This window comes from Homalodisca vitripennis, chromosome 6, assembly GCF_021130785.1.
Source record: "Homalodisca vitripennis isolate AUS2020 chromosome 6, UT_GWSS_2.1, whole genome shotgun sequence".
NCBI lineage: Eukaryota > Metazoa > Arthropoda > Insecta > Hemiptera > Cicadellidae > Homalodisca > Homalodisca vitripennis.
The window spans coordinates 17,611,570-17,635,262 of record NC_060212.1 but is presented as its reverse complement, the minus strand read 5'-3'; the positions used below and the strand labels follow the sequence as shown (position 1 = coordinate 17,635,262).

Genomic DNA, 23,693 nt, shown 5'->3' with positions numbered 1-23,693 from the left:
TTGTGTAATATAGGTGAAGAGGTATTCTCGCTGAGGGAGGTGAACTGGATCTTAACTAAACGTTCACATTGAATCAACCCTTCCCACCATAGCTACATTACTTCGATTTATCTTAGTTTAAGAATTTCGGGAATTTGTTTTGATATTTCAATTGTTTTAAAGCTTATTTACAAACTGTTAATTTATCTCCTAAAAATCCTTTTTTACATTGCGTGCATCTAGTAGAGAAATGCATACGTATACGAGAAATATAAAAAGAAGGAATTCCAATTTCGATATGCATCTCGTAAAGCTGACCCATGGGTAAAGTTTAATTGTATATCAAAGCAGTTAGCAACAGGCGGGGAGAAGCGGGATAATATTGCTTACGACGACTTAAACCTAGGAAGCCACCCACAATGAATAATGACCTAAGGTGGGACAGGAGTTGAGAGCTGTCTTACGATAATTTACAACGCAAAGCTATGAGGATGCATTGGACGAAGTAGTCATAATTTAACTTCTAGCATTTGTAATGTATGCGGGTCGACACTGTACTCTCTATGGGTCGGGAAGAATAACTAAACTACACATTTAGAGTAACATTGCTCTAGGACCGCTCGTAAAGGAACGGACGGGGACGCGGAGGTTACATGACGGTGTCTGGTGGTGGACTCCGGGTGGACTGCTGGTGGCCAGCTTGGACCCGTTGGTTGTAGGTAGTGGCGTGATGTGACGTCACAGGAGAGCAGCCTATGAGCATTCTTTATTCTTTTAGACCACATCGTATGTTACATCGCCTGACAATACATACTGCCAACATCACTGGTGCAGACATTAAATATCACTATGGATACCTACCAAACTTAGTACTTCTCACACTAAATACACTACAATCCTCCCCCTTAAATACATAAGTCCCCTACAATTTTAGAAATTTATCAATTACAATTTGTTTTACAATTCTCCAATTTTAAATCAATTACAATGAATAAGAAAATTGGACATTATACTCTTTTATTTTTGTAAGTATAGATTATAGAGAACAAAAATACAAACTCAATATAATCATTTAACACAAATCACAAACACTTCAATCAAAACCAATAAATCAGAATATAGCAATTAATAACACATTGAATGAACACAATTAACAAATCGATAATAATAATGCTTAAACAATATTAATTATATACAAGTCACAATTGGGTTGTATTTACAAGTCCATTTTGACTAAAGGTTTACGATCCCTTAGTGGTATCGTCTAACAGGTGTCATTTGTTTGGGTGAAACGCTGGAACTGTTATTGTTTACATTTGTACGTGGGCTGGGGCTTTGGCCCCTGAGCGTTTCTGTTATTGTTATGGTTTTGCGGAGAGGGGGGCAAGGTCGTTGCTAAAAGTACTGGCGACCTTGCGCTCGCTCTGTCCCGCGACTGTATATCGATCGTTTCCTGCGTGTGCTCTGTTGCCACGCTTGCGTCTGGGAGTCTAGGCATTGTTGTCAACTCAGACATTTTCCGGACTACACTGTAAACCTACCAACTGGTCGATATGTCGTTTCCACCTCATGCCCGTATTCAGTTCAACTAAATACGTGACTGGTCCTAATCGTGAAACTAACCACACCTGGTATCCACTTATTTCTACCTCTGTAATCTCTGGCTATGATTGGTTGTCCAATAGCTAAACTGTCTAGTTTTACTACCCCTATAGTACAAATCGTTGTTTTTCTTGATTATCTGACATTATTGCTTTAACATTTGGCGAATTAAATCTAACCTAGACTTTAGCGATCTGCCCAACATTAATTGAGCTGGCGATAGATTGGTAGTAGAATGCACTGTATTTCTATAAGTGAACAGGAAGTTACTCAAAAGCTAATTCTAAATCCTTGGAATTATGAAGAGCTGTTTTCAATTTATTTTTAATAGTTCTGACTGACCGTTTCTGCCAAACCATTGGTTTCTGGGTGTATGGTGGTGAAAACGTGTGTTTGATGATACCATTTGACATCAAAAATTCTTTAAAACTCTTTGACTGGTAAAAAGGTGGTCCGTTGTCGGACACTATGTGGTCTACAATACCATACCTACTAAATAATTCCCTTAATTTCACAATCGTGTGAACAGCTGCCGTTGAAGCAACGGGCAACACCTCTGGCCACTTAGAGTACGCAACTTTTTACCACCAAAAAATAACTTGGACTGAAAAGGTCCAAAAAAATCAATATGAATTCGAGACCAAACTCGTTCCGGAACATTCCAATGATGCAGGAAAGCCTTGGGCGGTTTTGCTCGTTCCTCCAAAACAGGCTGCACAGCTGTTAGCTAGTTGTTCTATGTCCCGGTCGATATTAGGCCACCATACATATGCACGGGCTAATGCCTTCATGCGAACAATACCTATGTGTGAAGTATGCAATTCGTTCAGAATGTTTATTCTGAACCTTTTAGGTCTTACCACCCTGTACCCCCACATTAGGATTCCTTGCTCCAAGGTTAATTCCGACTGTCTAATTTCAAATGGCTTTAGATCTGGTTCAGTTACAATAGGCCAACCTAATTCTACATAGGATATTACCTTTTTGATTTCACTATCTACCATTGATTCTCTTTTTATGTCTACATAGCTTAATGGTATGTCAATTTTCAGCTAAACACTGCAAATAGGTACCTATGACATTAATATTAAGGTCATCATCCGAGATTTCATCTTTAATCTCACTATTTACAGGTAATCTAGATAAACCATCGGCATTGCCATGGTTTTGGGACTTAAACATACACAATTCTCATATTGGAAACCACTTAAAAACAAAGCGTATCGTTGTAACCTACTGGCTGCGAAAGCAGGTAAACCCTTTCTTTGGTCCAAAAATAGCCACTAAAGGCTTATGATCAGTCTTTAACAAAAACTGTGTACCATATAAATATTGACTAAATTTCTTAACACCAAATACAATGCTTAATGCTTCCTTATCTATTTGTGAATAGTTTTTCTCAGCGCTATTTAACACTCTACTTGCGAATGATATAGGTCTTTCTGTACCGTCGTATTGAATCTGACTCAAAACTGATGCAATGCCATATGGACTAGCATCACTGGCTACCACTAGTGGTAATGCAGGATCATAATAATGCGCTTAAAACTTCAGCAGAGATTAACTTTTGCTTAATCTCTTGTAGTGCCTTCTTACATGCTAAATTAAATACAAAATCGGTATCCTTTCTTAACAACTGATACATTTGGGGTTAAAAATAGTGGATATCCTAGGAATGAAAACGTGAATAGTAATTAACAAGACCAAGGAAGGCTTTAAGCTGTGTCACATTTGAGGTTCAGGTGCCTTTGACAATTGCTTCAACCTTACTAGGTGCGGTATGCAACCCTTGTTTTACTGATAACAAAACCTAAATATTCTAAAACTGTCACAGAAAAATTTACATTTTGTTCTTGCTCACTGTGAACCCATTGTCTTCAAAGTCTTTGACACACTAGTCTAAGTCTATGCAAGTGTTCCCTCATTGTTTTTACCTGTTACTAGAATGTCATCTAAAAATACAGTTACCCCCGGGATACCTTGTAATGTTTGTTCTATTATTCTCTGGAATATTCCCGGTGCTGAACTGATACCAAAAACATAGGCGATTGTAAGCATACAATCTTTGTGTGTGCTAATTGTTACAATACGTTTGACTATCTACATCTAGTTTAAGCTGCTGATAAGCTGAAGATAAATCTATTTTAGAGAATTTTTCTCCGTTTTGTAGGCTGGCAAATATTTCTTCAATTTTCGGTAACGGGTGTCCGGTCTACCTCCAAGAAAGGATTTACAGTTATTTTATAATCCCCACAAATTCTTATTTTCCCATTAGCCTTAATAATTGGGTACAATGGGAGTCCCCCATTCACTGGTATCTACTGGTGAAATAACGTTCTCTTGTTCTAGTCTAGTCAGCTCGGCTTCTACTTTTTCTTTAAGTGTAAAAGGTAACGTCCTAGGTTTTAAAGTATTTTGGTACTACATTTTCTTTTAACTTTAATTTAACTGGTGCACCCTTGAAACATCCCAACTTATCCGTAAATACATTTGGAAACTCATTGTACAGTAATTCTACTTGTTTGTTGTTGTTGACAACAGACGGATTGACAGATGTTTGTTTGTTTACCTCTACCAGTGTGTTGTGGCTTCCACTGACAGGCGTGCATGCGTCTGCCGCGCTGCCGCCTGCAGTTGGCACAACCCCCACCATGCTCGTGCGATCAGCTGACTGTACATTGTTTACATTACTAGGCACTCTAAACTGTTAAATCTAATGCTTGCATCCAATCACGCCCTAACAAGGGATTAGCCCCATTAGCTACGATGTATAAAGCTAATTGTTTCTCTTTACCTTTATGTTGTACATTGACCATAACCTTACCTAAAGGCCTGATCTTTTCATGTGTATATGAACTTAATACTAAGCTAGTTGGATACATGTTTATATTTCCTAACTTAGTCTTACAATCTTTTTCTGACATAACTGAAACACAAGCTCCACTATCGACTTCAAATACAATTTCCTTTACTTTCCACTAATAACTGTACCGTTATTGGCTCAATTTTATTAATCTTAGTTTCTATTTCTTTAACCGTAAATAGATTGGAAATGTCATACACATCGTCATTGTCTTTATGTTTCCAGTGATTATCTGAACCGGACTCTGCTGATTCTTTACTTTCCTCTACATAGTGCTGCCTACCTTTATAAACATATTGCTTTTTATTGCTGTAAAACTGTTTCCCTTTAGCTGAAGGCTCCTTAGACCTATTTGTAAAAAACATTTGGTTTGTTCTCATTAGGTTTGTGAACATAATTTTTTTCGATCTACAAACTCTTTCAAGGTGTCCCTTCTTTTTACAATGATTACACGTGTACTCACGAAAACCGACATTGCGATGCTGTGTGTGATCCTCGCTTGCCGCAACAATAGCAGGTGATGTCTCCCAGCGCCTTCCCGCCGTCCCGATGACCGTCTCGCTGCGATGCTCGCCGCCTGTGTCCTTTTCGGTATCGACCCGCTGCTCTGCATCCGGTGAATACGTCCTCCTGCAGTTGTTCATCTGGGCCGCCCCCTTCTCAGCAAATTCCATTGCAGTAGCTAGTTGCACGGCTTTTCATAAGTGAGGTTCTCCTCCCCCGAGAAGTCTTTTCTGTATCTGTTGATCTCGCAGACCCGCGACTAATCTGTCCCTTAAGTAGTCTGGCAATTTATCACCAAATTCACAATACTTAGATAACTGTTTTTAAATGCACAATATAATCGCTAACCGTTTCATGATCCAATTTGATTCCGCCTACTAAATTTAAATCTTTCCGTGATAAAAGAAGGCTTGGATGCAGATGATTCGCTATAGTGTCCACAATTTCCTTGTACGACTTGTCAGACGGTTTGTCTGGTGTAATTAAGTCTTTCAGTAACGTATAGGTCCTTACACCCATAACTGTCAACAAAGTGCTTAGTTTCTTTGAATTATCGATATCATTACAATCAATAAAAAACTCAAATCTCTCTATATAAGACTGCCACGATTCTTCCGCACTATCAAAATAACCCATAGACCCGATAGTTGCCATTTTGTTTTCTTGTACACTCCGTAATAACTGTTTAAAATGTCCCCGGTAAAAATAATCGTCTAAACGGCATTAATTGCAACGATTAAAATCAGCTTGTGCGCTGCTTACACCAAGAATAGTTTATATCGATCGGCGTACCTTACTACTCCCGACCGTTGGAATGTCCGGAATGTCCTTGCACATTCGCGGTTATTTTGCACGTGTTCATTACGATAGTTGCCCTTCCGCACTATATCACTGTAATTCACTGTTTCAATGTCCCGAATGTCCCTGCACATTCGTTGTTATTTGCACGTGTTCATTACGCTTGTTGCCCTTTCCGCACTAAATCACTGTAATTCACTGTTGCAGTTGTTTTCCTCGTCGCCACTGTAATGTATGCGGGTCGACACTGTACTCTCTATGGGTCGGGAAGAATAACTAAACTACACATTTAGAGTAACATTGCTCTAGGACCGCTCGTAAAGGAACGGACGGGACGCGGAGGTTACATGACGGTGTCTGGTGGTGGACTCCGGGGTGGACTGCTGGCTGGCCAGCTTGGACCGTTGGTTGTAGGGTAGTGGCGTGATGTGACGTCACAGGAGAGCAGCCTATGAGCATTCTTTATTCTTTTAGACCACATCGTATGTTACATCGCCTGACAATACATACTGCCAACATCACTGGTGCAGACATTAAATATCACTATGGATACCTACCAACTTAGTACTTCTCACACTAAATACACTACAGCATTTGAATAGGAAATCATAGGGGGAGACACTATAAAAATTATTACCTAACCGTGAAGACAGCAGGATTTTTCCGGATATTTGCTATCGTTCAGTGGGACAATTAACACTACGTTTCGAGACAGGTAATCTGGTCTTTTCCTCAGGTGTATAACTAACTAATACTTAACTAAAATCGAGGGTAAAATAAACCAAACATACCAGAGCACTGTGAAAATCATTAGTCACAAATCACATCGAATGAGTTGTGTGTGAATTCCATGCATGAGCACACTAACTCTAAACTATGTAATCAACAAAAAACACAACACTAATTACTAACACCGAAACCCGTAATAGCAGTCACAATAGCTGCGTAATGACTGACCAAGCACTGACAACTGACTAGAGGCTAATAGTAAATGGCGATCGTCACGGCAGGAACAAGAAAGGGGATTGGGCCTTTATAATTTGTTTTAACTAAAAATCGAAAATATATGGAAAAATACCGCTTCCTTCTAAATCCTTCTATCTTCCAAAATACGTACAAAATATTATTATTATTATTATTAGTCTTTAAAATCTATTTTGTTTTCCGCAAAACTGCCTTTCAAGCGTCTGGAACAAATATAATGTTAAAATAATAATAATAAAAGTTTAATTTTTTACACGAATTAATTAATCAAAGTTCGTTGGTTGGATGAATAAATGGATTATCGATCGACGGTAACTTTTATAATAAGATAAACAGGACAGCGATGTTGCCTCAAGGTATTTTGTTTAGTTTGGGCCCGCAGGATTCGATCAACAGATTGGGGGTAACCGCGTGTGTAAACTCAATTAAACTCCATTTAGTTTACTTCAACAGGTGTGAATTTTACATAAACACAGCCATTATGTCCACCAGCAGTGCTGCGGTACACCAGTACCTCTGCAGACAGTAGTGCTATATGGTAAACGATATCGCTACACCATTTGTTTTGTTACGTGCAAGTGTTTATTACAATAATACGACTTATGCTGGTCCTTTGGTCGTGTATTGAGCAACAACTTGCGTGAAATGGTGTAGCGTTGAGGTAGATATTTTTATCGATTAAATTGCCTGCAATTTCGCTATGATTGGCAAAAGAGTTTTAATGATTGTACTCATTGTATGAAAAAAAAACTAAACAAAAAAAAAACTAAAAAGCATATGTTTCAAATGAATATTTTATTTGTAATTCATCAAAACCTCGTATTGTTGTTACCGATCAAAAAATTACAAATCGCCTTTAAGACATGGTGCAATATTTGTTTAAATGAAGGAATACTTTCTTAAATATTTTATTAAAAACGTGTTAATTTCTTAAGTTATATTTAGTTAAAAATGTCATTTCCATCAATAAAAGTGTGTAAACAATGTGGCACATCCTTCAGGTATAAGTCATGTACATAATGTAAATATGCACAATTTTGTGTTCAGCCTATGCAAACTTTTTTCTGTAATTTTTGCATTCAAGAAAGTTATCTGACAGGCTGTGTATTAAACAAAAAATGAAATTATTTATAATCTTAACTAACATTATCCTACTCGATTATAAATGTAATTTTATTTCTGTGAATCCAAAAGAAAATGAAATGGTTTTTCGAACACAGCCTATACCTTGGGATCAACTATCAGACAACAAAGAGTGTTTGGGCTTACCTTAACTAATTCTATAATAAACTAACGATTTTACCAGCCAGAGTTCGGACTTGGTTTAAAATTTCACAGTTTAAAATACAAAATGTAAGGTGAAAGGAGGAATGGTTATGAGTTTCATTTACTAAAAGCTAGAGCACTCCACTTCGCGATTCCAAGTACTTAATTGTGCTTTATGAAACTTCTCTCTCAAAACACTTTTTTATAACACTTAATTTAATTGTGTTTTAATTGAACTAATTCACCGCATTACGCCGGGGTAAACATTATCTGTTGATATAATTTCGGATTTATAGGTTCCACGAGGTGGAGCAAAACGGAGGCTATTTTTTATGAACTGTGTAATTGAAGTATTACCACAATTGGAGAGGTTTATTTTTGCACAGCAGTCAACAAATAGATACTGATTTACGACAGTAATATACAAATAGGTAATGGGGATAAAACAATCTTAAAACGTAAACATCAAGTTTACATTTTCAAAATGTAGAATATGTAATAAAGTATTTCCCCTTACAGCACCTACAATACCGTCCATAGACGTGTTTTATTTACTAAAATTCGCCAGGAAAAAATCTTGATTTCTAGAAACAAACAAATTTGGATTTTCAGAAAAATTCATTTTTGAAACGGATCATTTCGGTTTTTGGCCAAATTCACAGTAAATGAATTAATATATGAAGTATAACCGATAAAACATGCAAAACATAGAAGTTAGGAGTGCACTACTAGTCGTTTAACACGTTTCGCTTAGGTTGCATGCAATTAAATATTCAATTCGCTACATGATAATTGATTGTACTCCGTTCGTTTCCACATTAATTTATTCTGCGATATTCTTGTAGCCATTATTCACAAGAACAACGTAAAAATGTTCAATAACGCTCAGCCAAATCCCAAGGAATGACATACACCATCAACATCGATATTATATAGAAAATACTCTTCATTAGAAATTTCAAGTATATAGATAGGTCACTAATATGTTTCGTGCGACAGAAATGAATTTGTTCAATCCTCTCAAGTGATAGGGTTCACTAATGCTCAGCGAATAATAATTCTAAAAATTATTTATTTTTTACCAATAAATTAAATTTCACTCTCTCAGTCATATTCACCACACACAGTATAGGCTTCGTATCACTATCATATTTGCCATCTTTTCAAACATTGCCAATCCCTAATTAATTTCTGGGGAATAAACCTGGTACATCAAAAGACAAAAATTAAATCTCAGAACTGTTCATTGCTGTCCTCAGCCTCGAAAGAAACACGTTCTTTCATTCCCCCCGGAAGATCTCCCCAACGTCGGGCCTTCCCGGTGGGCTTAATTGTATTTAGGCTGTTGCGAGGTTGCTGGCTTGCACACGAAAGGTTTCTAAGTGTTTGACCTTCGCCCTTCTTTAACCTTTACAAACAAGCTGACATCAGTATAGCCTATTTAGGGGACACCCCGGAACCTTTCGTGAGCATCCGTTTCTTTCACATGAAAGATAGAACGCCAAGGCACGTGTTGCATAACAGGCATCACTGCTGGGACAAACAATCATACAGAAAAATGTTGCAACCCCGGCAGAAAAGAGAAACTGTGTCAGCCTATTGAGTGGCTTCAGTGGCACTCAGCCAAATTCCATGGTTGTAAATTCACCTTCATAGTCATTCTTTTCTGTGCAAAAACAAAGTTTCATTCTAAATTTAATGTCTACGGACGAAATATTTCTCGAGATATCTTGCTACATGATACCCTCACATTTTAGATCATTAAGTAGGGTTTTTTTAAGAGGAGAAGCCGATCCCCTTTTAAGCCTTATTCTGCCCGTCCTCAATGGCCACTCCTGTGCGAGGATCTTATCAAACAGAATAAGATCGAGAGTCGATACAGTACAAGGTCGATGGTACTAATAAAAAGTTCAAAAGTCACAGACAGGATTCGAACCTGCGCTATTTTTAACTCAGACTCAAATTAATGTCTTAGACCACTCGCCATCGGCACTCCCAAAGTTTTTCATATCAATATTTAAGTAATAAATGCCTACACACCTAGTCACCAAAACTTTGCATGTGTAGGAGTAGTTTGACTACACATGTTAATATTTCACATATTAAAATCTTATATGATTGTGATCAGTTTGTTTATCAATTTATTTAGTTTGCTATTTGATCGTTGCCATCATGGTTACCCATAAGACCTATGTAAAATATTCACTAACGCTCAGCCAATTACTTTTGAGTGACGTGCACCATAATCGAACTAAGTGTCCCTCACATAGAAATCAAGCTCCGTGAACAATTTCAAGTCCATAAGCAAGTTCGTTCTCAAGATATCAAAACGAACAGAGAGACAATAAACCCTCTGCAAATAAACGAAAGAGATGAAACAGGAAACTTTTAAACGGCTAATAAACGTTGACGTGTACTGTACAAAATAAAATATATATGTAGATGGAGTCCAATAAAATATGAAGGAACAGATAATAGCTGCTCGAACAAATCGTGTTCCTAAGTTAACTGAAGTCAAAGTACTGAAAAACTTTGAATCTTTGAACTAAATTACTTCGAAAAGTCGACGTCGGCCCTTGACAAGCTCGGATGTAATTTAGACTGCCTTTGATCTCCTGCAAAATATTCATGGAATTGATCGTGTAAACACAATTCTCTTCTTCTTGATCCCTACAGCACTTCCAATTCTGAATTGTGTATTCTTTGACTACACGTAGCGACTAAAAATAGAATAAGTCTAGAAATAATGGCACAATTTTGTATTCTTTCAGTCACCGAAAATATATAAAACTAATCTAAAATACCGCTTGAATATGTATTTAGTATATTCTAACCAGTAACCACACAAAAAGACAATATAAACTATGTAACATAAAATGTTCCCTCTCTTGTAAAAACAGTAGACAACACTAACATAATTGTAAAGCTGTTCTAAAGTTCTCCTATGTGTCGAATTTAATCGTTAACAATTAAATATTGCATACTAATCAACCATAAAATTGCATTTAACTTAATTTTTTAATTATTTTTTTAATTTCATGCTAGGCGTTAATTTTTAATGTTGTACCAAATAAGTAATTCTTTTTCTGGATATGGAACTAAAGTAACGTGTAGGCTAATTTATAAAAGTGGTAATGTTTAAAATGAAATGAAAGTTTCCTGTGATACTAAGAATAAAATGACTTTCAAGCCACTAGGCCGATTGTTGATAAATTCCTCTACATTAATTAACGCATTTAAGGATATAAATCTGTAAAATTTAAACAAAAAAAGCATTTAAAGATTTGTTGTAATCGTTGACCACATTATAACTAGGATCAGTCCAGATTTTTTATTCAATGTACATCCTTCTAAGCTTACTATTGTGTTCCGTGATTTCATAGAAATCTCTAAAGTAAACCACAGTCCTAATTTTAAATCCATCCTATATTACTGAACTTAATCATATCTTATACGTATGGAAGAAAATATAGGCTCAAAATACTCGAACATATTTACTAAAACCGTATATTTTGGAAAAAATAAGGAATATGTTTACGGAATAATACAAGGAATGTCCTGGGCGAGCGAGAGTGCATGCATAACGGGAATGATTTGTGACGCGACATGTCCGGTAAACCTGTTACAACATGATATGACATGTTTACGTTACACGAGCATCTTGATATTGAAGCATCTCCCGACTGCCATCTTACGCGATACACGATACATCATGTACGATGTATTACCGTACAAAATACCAAGTGTCTCTTTGATGAACAGATTGAACTTATACGTAAATATTTAAAAAAAGTAATACAAAATAAGTGATAATGTATGAAAAAGCGACATAAATATGTATTTTTAATATTTTTGTAATCAAACGACCACATTATAACTGAGATCAGTCCAGACTGTTTAGTCTATCTATAACCACGACGTGTACATACTTCAAAGATTACTATTTTAGTCGGTGATTTCATAAAAATCTTTAAAGTAAACCATATACTTGATTTTAAATCCATCCTATATTACTGTACATATCATATCTTATACGCATGGAATAATATACCCATACATATTTACTAAAACCGCGTATTTAAAAAATATGAGGGGAAATGTTTACGGATTAATACAGGGAATATCACATACGCATCATTACAAAAAGGTTCTATACAGAGAGTTTCAAACTCTGAAAATTTTTGTCTTTTAAAAAGTCGTCGTTTCTGAATAAGGATATATAAAAATACTAACCAAAAGTCCAATGAAAACATGACATTTTGAATATATATGGTTAAACAAAACATGCCGCTTTGTTAGAAAATTGAAACACCTAATTTCTCTAGCAGTGTCAAAATAACTTTAACCGTTGCTATGATTCATAATTCAATTTGAAATGTCATCTCTCAAAGGCTACACTTCCCTTATAATACGATAGTGACGAATGGGAACAAGGAAAAATGAGATGAACAAAGTTTCTCTTTGTGATGAATAATCTAGGGTTAGACAGACCAACTGCGTGAGAACTTCAAAATATATTGCTTTAATTTATCCATATTCACATTAAAATGTTGTTTGTAAAGTATAAAATAGCCTACTAAAATAATTCTATAAGAGGATCACAATATACAGTTTAAGAATTTTGTCTGCCTAAAAGTTATTGGCGTGAGAACTCTTTGTGTAAACCACAATATACACTTTGTTTTGTCGTACAATTGTAACAAGTTAATGGTACCATGTTTGAGCAAAAGACAAAATACGAAATAACTACACTGATGCCTAGTAAATCGCTATCATTGTTATCATATTATCTACAAACTTGTAAAATGTATTTTTGATAGGTTTATTGAAATCTTAATTAAAAGATTTTAATTTAGAACCTAACATACATCTCATACCTTAGGAAAATTTAATTTTTAAAAGATATCAGTAATTTTAGAATTCTGTATTCTACTAGGAGCTAGTTGAGATATATTGCCTAAACCCTTAGATGGAATAGCTTTTCCAAGCAGAGGTAGGTCAACATGGTACAACACGTACTGCAATGTACGATTGAGAGTGGAGGGGAGCTTTACTACGGTTTCAAAGTCCAAAAAGTGTTTCAATTCCAAAAAACAGTCTCTACTTTAATCTGGAAGATTATAAGACTCCTTACAATCGTTACAAGATCGTTTTTGTGCAGCCACTTGTTGGAAGAGAGATCAATTATTTAAAGTGACTGCTACTTGTAACACTTCCTTATCCAATTACAAGAAAGGGCGAGATGGATAGCTTGTAAGGGTCCGATCAAAGTTGTCAGCTGACACTAATACAGTTTGCTACATCAATGTTGCGGTTATATTGGCTCCTTGATTAATAACTTAGGGACATTACACAATCAGGCTGTTGCCGTTCAACGTCAAGTTATTCGTGTAAAATAACAGAACCGATCCACGTTATATAATATAAAGGAATTAACAATTTAGGCATTATTTTTATTACATAAAAATGTGTGTTCTTAATCAAAATAAATTACACTTCCATATCACCTAAAGTTACCAAGCCAAAATTGTACCGATTGTATTAAATTGTAATTCTGGTGTAACTGGATTACCGGTGGAAGGAGTAGGCCCAGAAGAATGATAAGGACTGGACTGTACAAAAGAGGTTACTATCAGCGAGGCGCGCATCGCAGATGGGAATGTTTGATAACGAAATTGAGATGTGAGGTGAGGTAGACGTGCCGTACCTCCCGTCTCAGTTGATCGGAAGTAGTAGTAACGAGTATAGACTTTGAAAGTGCTTAGAGTTATTTTTTTGCTAATCGTCATCGAACCTGCGGGTAAGTGAACTTTTTAACTGGAGTCCAGTCAATATGCATTCTTAATTATTTGAATAATGTTGGGGGAAGAAATATTGTAAAAATTAAATATAATGGGAATTTAGGAACTTGTCCTTGTGATCTATGCAATATAAAACTTGTTGGTGCAGTGAGCACATGTACTGTATATAAAATTTTATGTAAAAATACTAAAAGAGTTTTGTGGTTGTTACTGATGCTTTCAGCAATATAAATTCTAACACTGAAAAGAAGTAATAGTTAAAGTAAAGTAAAGAAAATTAGTAACAAAATAAAATTGAATTTTGAAGATAAATTAAAGTGAAGAATTGCCAGATCAGATTAGAGTGTGAAAGTTTGAAAATTTGAAAATTGAATAAAAGGCAAGCTGTAAGAACTTTGTACATTTTGAGTGACGAATATATTACAAGTTTGAAGTTAAAAGTCATCAAGAAGTTTTTATTTTAATTTTAAATCCAGTAATTATTTTCAAGAAGAAGTTTTATTTTAGTTTGAACTTTATTTATTTCAGAAGACTTTCGTTTCCCTTTTTGAACCTTCACAAAAATTTAAATTTCAAAGCTAACCCCTCACGTGCCAGTAAAACGGTACAAAATAAATAAAAGTATGTGTTTTATGTAACAGTCCAGACGTTGAGACCCAATTGGAATTGTATAAGGAAACAAGCTGGTTTTCCTTGTCTTGAAAGAAGTCGATCGTCATCCGCTAGTTTTGATGTAGGTCAAAATGAGAGGGTATGAAAAGGGTTAAAATACTGCTACGACAAGTTTTCTCAGACAACGTTATTCCTAGCTGTACAAATGTCAAACCAACCGTAAGACACGGAAATAGATTTAAATCAACGTCAGCTGACCACACACAGCTCTGAACATGGCGACATGAGTCTCCTTATGTGTTGTCTCGCGGCGATATAATTATTATTTAATGTCGCAAAGTCGGTTTTAAAAAGTGTCAAGCACGTTTATACGTTTAATCCTTTTGATACCATTCCAGTTCGACCTCCTCTAAACTTAGCGCGACAGAGATCGATTTTCTTCTTAAGAGAAATTCCTCTACACATTTCATGAAAATCCAGGTTGCGTGTACAAAATACAAATTGAATTTTGGCACCTAGACAATTATTTATATTGTTATAAATAGCCGAAAGGTTCTATAAACAAAACACACGAATCACCACAACATTTACTTAGTAGGTTATAAAAGTAAGTTAAAAACACAAGCATAGAAGAAAATATTTCATTTTCACCAAGAATTGTTCTAAGAGTTTGGAGTGTTCAAATTCAAAAATCAGAGTGTTCAATCACTTCAAAAAATATTTTATTAACGATCATGTTAGTTGCATAAAATGTGGCAACCCAATAAATATATGAAATGTGTAAGGATAATAAATCGAAATATTTTACACAATGAATATCTCAAAATAAATTTATATGCATTTTAGTTCTATTATAAATTACAATCGTATATATACAATAATCATCCCCTAAAGCGATGATAAAACACAAGTATTACCCCCTAGGTGGGTAAAATACAGTGAAACATAATTATTTTTATTCCAACATCGTGTCGTTTCACAAGTGTTGAACAATTAGTTCTCGACATCTAGACTCTTTAGTATTCATTATGCTGTGTCAACCATTTGTATTGTCGGTTGTGCTGGGGAGGTGTGGGGGAGGGGGTGGAATGAGGTTAATATTCATTGTCAAGTGTTAAAATATCGTGAGTACAAACCTCTATACCTCACAAAGTACATGAGCAAATTCATTTGGATATTATAAACTTCGAATTTGGGATTATTACAGTGATTGAGCTCTCAATAATAGGATAGTTGAGTAAAACCACGAATAGATCCCCTCTAGATATATATTGAAGAATTTTGAAAATATCCCGAAATACTATCCTTGAAAATTCATTGTCAAGCATTTTGGGTACCACCCCATCAACCACCCTGAACACTACCTTCTCAAGCATCGTGAACATCGTTCTTTCAAGCATCTTAGCCTCCATAAACTTCCTAAAGCATCCAGAATAATAAGTATCCAAACCTCTTGAATTCTTGTACACAAGCATTTTGAATAACAACTCCTCAAGTATCCTGGACACCACTCATTTGAACCTCTTGAATATCACAGATCCACGAGTTTTGAATAATGATAACTCAAGCGTCCTTAACACAACTCTTTAAAGTATATTGGATTCCATAAACTTAGCTATGAATTCCATAAACACCAAGCCCTCAAGGATCTTGAATACCAAGTATTAAAACTCCTTCAATCCACATACTCAAGTATTTTAAATACTGACTTTCTCAAGTATCTTGAACGCCACTCATTCGAACCTCTTGAATCTCACAGGCTCAAGGCTTTTGTATATTGACAAATCGAATATCCTGAATACCACTCATTCCAACTCCTTGAACACAAAATACTCAAGCGTTTTGAATACTGAATAATCTAAAATCCTGAATACCACTCATTCCAACTCCTTGAACACAACATACTTAAGCGTTTTGAATACTGAATAATCTAAAATCCTGGATACCACTCATTCCAACTCCTTGAACACAACATACTCAAGCGTTTTGAATACTGAATAATCTAAAATCCTGGATACCACTCATTCCAACTCCTTGAACACAAATACTCAATCGTCATCCTGAATACCAGTTATTCCAACTCCTTGAACACACATACTCAAGCGTTTTGAATACGGAATAATCTAAAATCTTGAATACCACTCATTCCAACTCCTTGAACACAACATACTCAAGCGTTTTGAATATTGAATAATCAAACATCGTGAATACCAATTATTCCAACTCCTTGAACAAAAATACTCAAGCATCATCCTGAATACCAGTTATTCCAACTCCTTTAACACACATACTCAAGCGTTTTGAATACTGAATAATCAAACATCCTGAATACCAATTATTCCAACTCCTTGAACACAACATACTCAAGCGTTTTGAATACTGAATAATCAAACATCGTGAATACCAATTATTCCAACTCCTTGAACACAAATACTCAAGCGTCATCCTGAATACCACTCATTCCAACTCCTTGAACACAACATACTCGAGGAGATTGAGTACTGACTCCTCAGGCACCCTGAACACAGTTATCCAACCATATTACCTATTATAGACTCCAGGTATTTGGAACATCGTCTAAAAGGTTATAACTGGATAGTACTTTAAAATTGAGTGATTAATATAATGTTAAAAGAATGTCTTTCCTTCCAAAGTACAATTCTATAAAGAGAGTAATATATGTGCCTTTATGATGTGCCAATTATTAAATCCGTCCAGATATTTATAAATACGAGACAATTGTGAAGTAAATTAAAACAGAATTCCTACACGAGGACAACAAGTATGGAGAGTTTTAAAGTGTAACTAATAAAGTTTACAATTCCACTGAGTAAAACGAGTCTGAAATAAAACTAGGAGCGGTGATCGTGCAAACGAGCGGGAATATCAAGTTGTCCCGTGCAGCTGCTGATGCAACGTTTCGCATTAAACCCAATTATCACAGTGTTGCAGCTTGTTTAGTTTTAAATACATGTTAACCATCGGTTGTTTTTGTTCGGGTGCACGTGTTTATATTTTCAATTTATCCAGCAGTACAATTACCATCACTGTGCAACAGTTATGATATAAACGTTGTTTGCAAATTATGTAACCCACTGAGAAACACCTGTTTTTGTACGTACAGAAAAAAGACTTAATCTACGTTACTTAACATTCTACAAACATACGGATATCAGTTTGCTTTTATTCAATCGCTTCGATTAAGATGCTAAATTTTCAATCACTGATCTCACTTATATGGTATCTTTTTCTTTGCTGGGCGTCAGCTACCACTTAAATGGCTGGAAATGTCATATCTCTATGTCTGTCTGCCCAGACGGTATCTCAAAAACAATTTGAGACAGGAAATTTAAATGGAGTTTCAGTTCTGTATAAGTAACAGCGAATTTGATGATGGTGCATTCAAATAAATTTTAACTTTGGTTTTATGTGTAAACATTTTTGCAACGAAAAAAGACGCAGAATACATAAATTCGTAAGCTAGTTAGCAAAGGAATAAAACCATGTTACATGGTAACATATGTAGCCATAGACTTGAAATTTGGTATAGAACCCTAGCCTGTTACATGACACGTGGCATGGGATACCCCTTCCTTCTTATATATTTATTTACAAATATTTTGGGTGTGTTTATAAAAACAAAAAAAGTACATTGTCCTTTCATTATTATAAAAAATGATTACTTCGACTAGAATCCAAAATAGAAATAAGTAATTTCGAACCTTTAAAACGTTTCGCGTCATAGATGTATGGTATCACGTAAAGGTTTTCAAATGGCAGCTGATAGAAGTTGCGTGTAGCACATAATTTAAGCATGTTCTTGAAGCTTCGTAGAGCAAATTACAAATAGATTTTAGAATTAATGTAATACAAATCATTAAACGTTCGTTGTGAAACGTTGTTTAATGTCCTCTAATGAATAAATATGACGAATATGTTAGACTGATAACTCTCGTAGCTTTTAACTCAGTTTAAAAAAACCATAAATGTAAAACTCAGCGGTTTTAGGTACAACCGTACAAATGCACCAGTATAAATTATTCTTAAAATATAATTATTAGATGCCTCTTCATAGTCTGAAATATAAAGATCGGTATCAAGCATAAAATATGCTTTTATTCCGTCAGTGATATACAGGTAGTTAGTTCTTGACTATGAATACACAAATAAAATAGAACGCGAGTTTAAGCTCTAAACTTATTTAATACAACGGAGAGTAAACAAACTTTTGCAAAGGGGGATGAAGGTGTTGTTTTTGCCCTATAGAGAAGTTGAAGATTCACTAAGTCCGGCAGGCTTAAGGGTGTCATTCTTCTTGTGTCAACCCAGATAAACGGTTTAAGCTTCAGATTTCAGCCGCGAAGAGACGATCCACTCTTTGCAAGAAGCAAAACAAACTACTTAAGTTGTTTCAGTGTGCGATCTGTTTACTTCAGTTACCCGATTCGATCAGTAGTAATAGGAGGAATTTTTAAACGTTGCCAAAACAGTTTGTCAAATTATAAGGAGATAGACCATTATAATTTCAGTTAGTTAACTTTACGGTGTGTTATGCAATTATATTGTCAGTGCTGATAAACAAGAAGACTAAATTTCAGAGAGCTGACCCTTGGGGAAAGTTTAACTGTACGACATCGCAATTAATAACGAAGGGAAGCGGGCTGCAAGTTAGCGCATTATAGTGCTTACAGCGAGTTAACCTAGGCTCGCCAGCACTGATATATTACATTGCAGTACACAACTCCTTATAATTACAGCTACTAGATAACTTTCAAACTAATGATTTAATTTTATTGCAAAAACAGCCATCAGTAAGTGTAATGATATTTTCAACACAATCCATATTTGTCAACGCCGCAGTGTAGCGGGTACGGTGGGTATCGCGAGATAACCTAGTTAAGCGACGTCGAACGTGGCTGCTGCTTGGATGGGCGACCGCTGAGCGATCCTGTCCTTGCAAGCAGCCCACCTTCCCGGCTATTGGTGGTGGTTCGGAAGTCACCTTTAAACCGTTCGTTACAAGGTTGAGTTCAGAGGGCGCTTCTTAGCCCTAACTTCGTATGGTGAAACAAGACATTCTTTACCTTTGCCTTTTATAGGAACCTATTTGATTTTGATGTGTCACTATGTTTTGACACACGTCATTACGTATACACAACCCAGGTAGTTAGCTTTATTTTATCATACCATACGTTTGTTTGACAAAAATGAAACGCATCGCTTACAGAACCAACTTTACTATAATAAATTTATATTGTCTCAATCACTCAGTCTCTATGATATAGTTCTGGGGTCTTTTTCGTTTAAGGGCCAGCACAAAAGACCCTAGCTTGCCTATTCAAAACTCAGATCACGCGATGCTTGCCCGCTCCGCAGCGCTTTGCGCTGCTTGCTCTTTTAGAAAAAAAAAATTAACTCGAGCTTGCAAAGTCCAAGCCCAGATCAACTCACCACGCTTTATTGAACAAGAAAAACTAAGTATAACTCACAGAACTAACGCAGGTTTCATTACAGGCAAAAGATAAGCGGCGCGCGTTTATCACTGATAAGATAAGACGAGTTATACTAGAAGTAGTACCTGGACTACTGCCCTAAGAACTAATAACACAAAAAAACGATTAAATGCACTGTCAGTCAGGTATAGTATGTTTGTAAGGTGCTGGCCCTTAAACGAAAAAGACCCTAGTTCTGGTATTTAGTTATTTTAAATATTTATTATTTTGCATGAAAGCCATAATGCGATTACTTGAACTTTCGTTTATTGTCCACGATATCCAAACATATAAAAGACTCTCGCGATTTTTTTAGGAATTATCCTTGATAAGCTGATTTAAAAAAGGCTGTTTAGAATTCTTATTTGAATTCTAAGGAGCTTATAAGGGTCGACATCGCAGTGTCTTACGCTATGTACATGTGCATTACATCCTATCAGGGACATTTTTAGTGACTGCTGTTTAATTTAAGAGGGAAAACATTTGGATGGATCTAAAACTCAGTTTTATAAACACTTTACTATTTAATTTTTCTTAAATTCTTCATTTTTTCGCTGGTAATAGGTCAAGAGGGTGAAATATTCACTGGTTTAGACGTCTCTCGGTTTGAAAGGAAGTAAATAGACGAAAAACTGCATTTTTCCAAGAGAAAAAGCTTTTATTACCATCGACATATTACATCTGCAATCATGGTTTCCAAAAATTAAAATGTATCTTAATTAAGGAAGTATACTTTCCTTTTAGTTTAACGTACAATACATAGTACAATACGAGTATTTAATTGTGCAACATGTGTTTTCTTATATATGATAAGTTTTTTTACTTACTGACGTAGTATATTAATGCAATATGGAAAAGCTATTAAAATAATTTTCAAGAGAGAATGATGAATTTGAAAGGATATTGCTTTGGCAATAAAAGTTTTATCTTATTGTTGCATTATGATTAAATACGAAAGTCAAGTGGAGAAAAACAATAGGTTTGAGTCTCATTAACTAAAAGCTAGCTAGCGCACTCAACTTTAGGATTCAGAGTCCTTGATTTTGCTTTATAGAAAACTCCTGCAAAACACATTTTGTGACATTTAATTTAATTGCGTTTTATCGTATAAATAAGCGTGGTAAACACTATAAAAAATCGGGGCGGAACTTAAAACATTAAAATGACACTATCGTATTTCGTTACGTTGTATATTACATCCTTCACGTGTAGTTGGAAATGTGTAGTGTATACATTTTAGGCTGGGTTGGAATCGAAATTGAGTATGTAGCAAGAAATAGGGTTGGCGGATGAGAGCGGAGACCTGTAACCAGCTTACGGGGGATGATTTGCGACCTGACATGCACATAAACGTGTTACAACATGATGTGACATGTTTACATTATAGGCTTCTCCCTATTGACGTGTCTCTTAACTCATGTAATATAACACGTCCTTAATATATCTGCGACACACAATGCTATAAACATAAAGTTAAATTGTTTTTAACCAAATATTTATTACAACACGAATGTTAACCTCATACTAATATTTTTTTCTGAATAGTTTACAGTAATAATCAACTAAAAACATTTTGTTCTATGAACTACATATACGTTTCAGTTTAATTGAATTATTATACATAAATAAATCTCTTACTTTTCTTCTTCAAGTTATAGGAAACATGTTCACACTTCGCAATGTACAATTTAAAATAAAAGAACTTAATTTATTTATGTCTCATGATAGAATTTTAAAATGAATTTTATGATTGTGTATACCTACTTTTGTCAAATGTTATGACTAAAGCTGGGTGGTTTGGGTAATCGATCATCATTAACAGTTATCTAAATAACACTATAAATTATTACGTTCCTTTGGCAGTACTTATCTCGTATAATTAAGAAAATTCTTAACAAAATACTAATTTTGCTCTTTCATTGCGATGACATGAATATGATTGTTATGAAAATGTACATCAATATAATTAAGAACTTCATTAATTAATGTGTTATGTGCATGTATAGTGCATGTGTTTACGATGATAAATCTGCAGTTCGTATTTATTATTATGAGTTCATAAGAAAATCCGAGCTGTACCATTTATTAAAAAATATTTTTACTTTTCCTTTATTAAGAACAGCACTTAAAATTAAACATGCTGAGCTCTAACTAAAACTTTATGGTACATTAAAACAATAATTACCATTTCAAAGGATGACGACATCGAAAATGACCGAGTAATATAAATAAACCATCTTTTCAAGTGTACATCAATTGAAGAAATAAAACCCTTTGAATCTTTTAAATCAAGACGGGTACTTTTGAAGCAAAAATTTAATCCAGACTTTCTTTGATCTTCTGCTGCAAAGATATTCCTAAAACTGAATATATAATGGAACTCTCTTTCTTATTACTCATGACGGGAACGGCTGTACGTACATGGTAACTAAACTGGCGTTTGCCTGTTACAAATATTATTACCTCATATAGAACTATACCTTGACAAATAAAAAATTTTTTTTTAATTATTTATAAAATTACACACACAACAAACACAGAAAGCTTTGCTTATAAGATTCATGAAAATTTCATTCCTAATAAATTATTCAAAGCTATTTTATTACATTGCCTTGGTTTAGTTTTTGTTTTAAATATTAAACGCTATTTTATAACAAATTACTATTTTACTTTATGTTAACGTGTGCAATATGCAAAACGTTTTAACTATAGTGTTATTATAATATACAGTCATACACGTTTTCGGAAAATGATAAAGTGATAAGAATTCTTAAAAGGAATGTCATTTAGATGAGGTGGAGTAGTATTTATACATTCTGGAAACGAAAATGGCATTCGTTATACACTGAAAAGAATGCACATCGCCTAATACATGTACTTGAAGTTATAACGTGCGTCAAGGTATTCCAAAAATGTCCTTTAGATTCCTGGAAGCAGGTGGGTTTGGGGTGGAGAAGATGAATTATCTAGCTACGTGAAGATATCAGACTACTAATGCTTAAGCATTTGCTGTCACTTTGTACATTCTCTCTACTCCGGCATGTGACTGTAATGAAAACTCTCATTCATAATAACATTTAACACATAGGAATACTGTATATTTACTGTTCTTGCATATGCGTGGTCTTTCCTTTCAGTTTGAAACCTACTTTTTAAATTCAAAACCTTATACACATGTTTGATGTAAACGGTATGTGATGTACCAGCGAGATAATAAACATATTTATCGCTGTTTTTTTTTAATATAAAACTACACACATGTACAAAAAGTCTTGTCACACTTTTAAATTCAATTATTTAAAAAAGCATTTACAGCAGAGGAATGATATTAACATTGGATTAAAGAGGACTTTCAAAGGTTTTACGTCAGTTTATATGAAATCAACATGAGCATCATGAATAGACATCATGACGCCCTGTAGACGTCCAAGCGAACTTAATCTCCTCCCATACTTTTACTTTTATAGTAACTGATTCAGTCAAAACTCTGGCTCATTGTTTTAGGCGTGTAATATACGAACGTTATGACTTTGGAAAGTTTTACATAAGTCAAAGGCAACCTCATTACTAAAAGCAATGTGGTTTATACAAATTTAATCCATTTAAATTTCGTACAGAATGACAACAGCAAAGCCATGCTTCTTAAATCTGTGATCCGGCTTGAAAGCATGCAATAGTTTGAGGTTTATAAGCACTAAATTTAAGTGTGTTTTTTTTAAACTTTGTAAGCTGTAAAACTCACTACCACGTTTCCGCACAGATATTTGGGCATTTTATACAAATGTTTTCGAT

The 23,693-nt window shown here is 35.0% G+C and overlaps 1 protein-coding gene across 4 annotated transcripts in view; it reads right to left on the bottom strand.

The window, feature by feature from the left end:
* Window positions 1-23,693, bottom strand: part of LOC124364151 (irregular chiasm C-roughest protein) — a 393,724-nt gene that overhangs the window by 163,380 nt on the left and 206,651 nt on the right. The gene's annotated exons all lie outside the window — the stretch shown is intronic.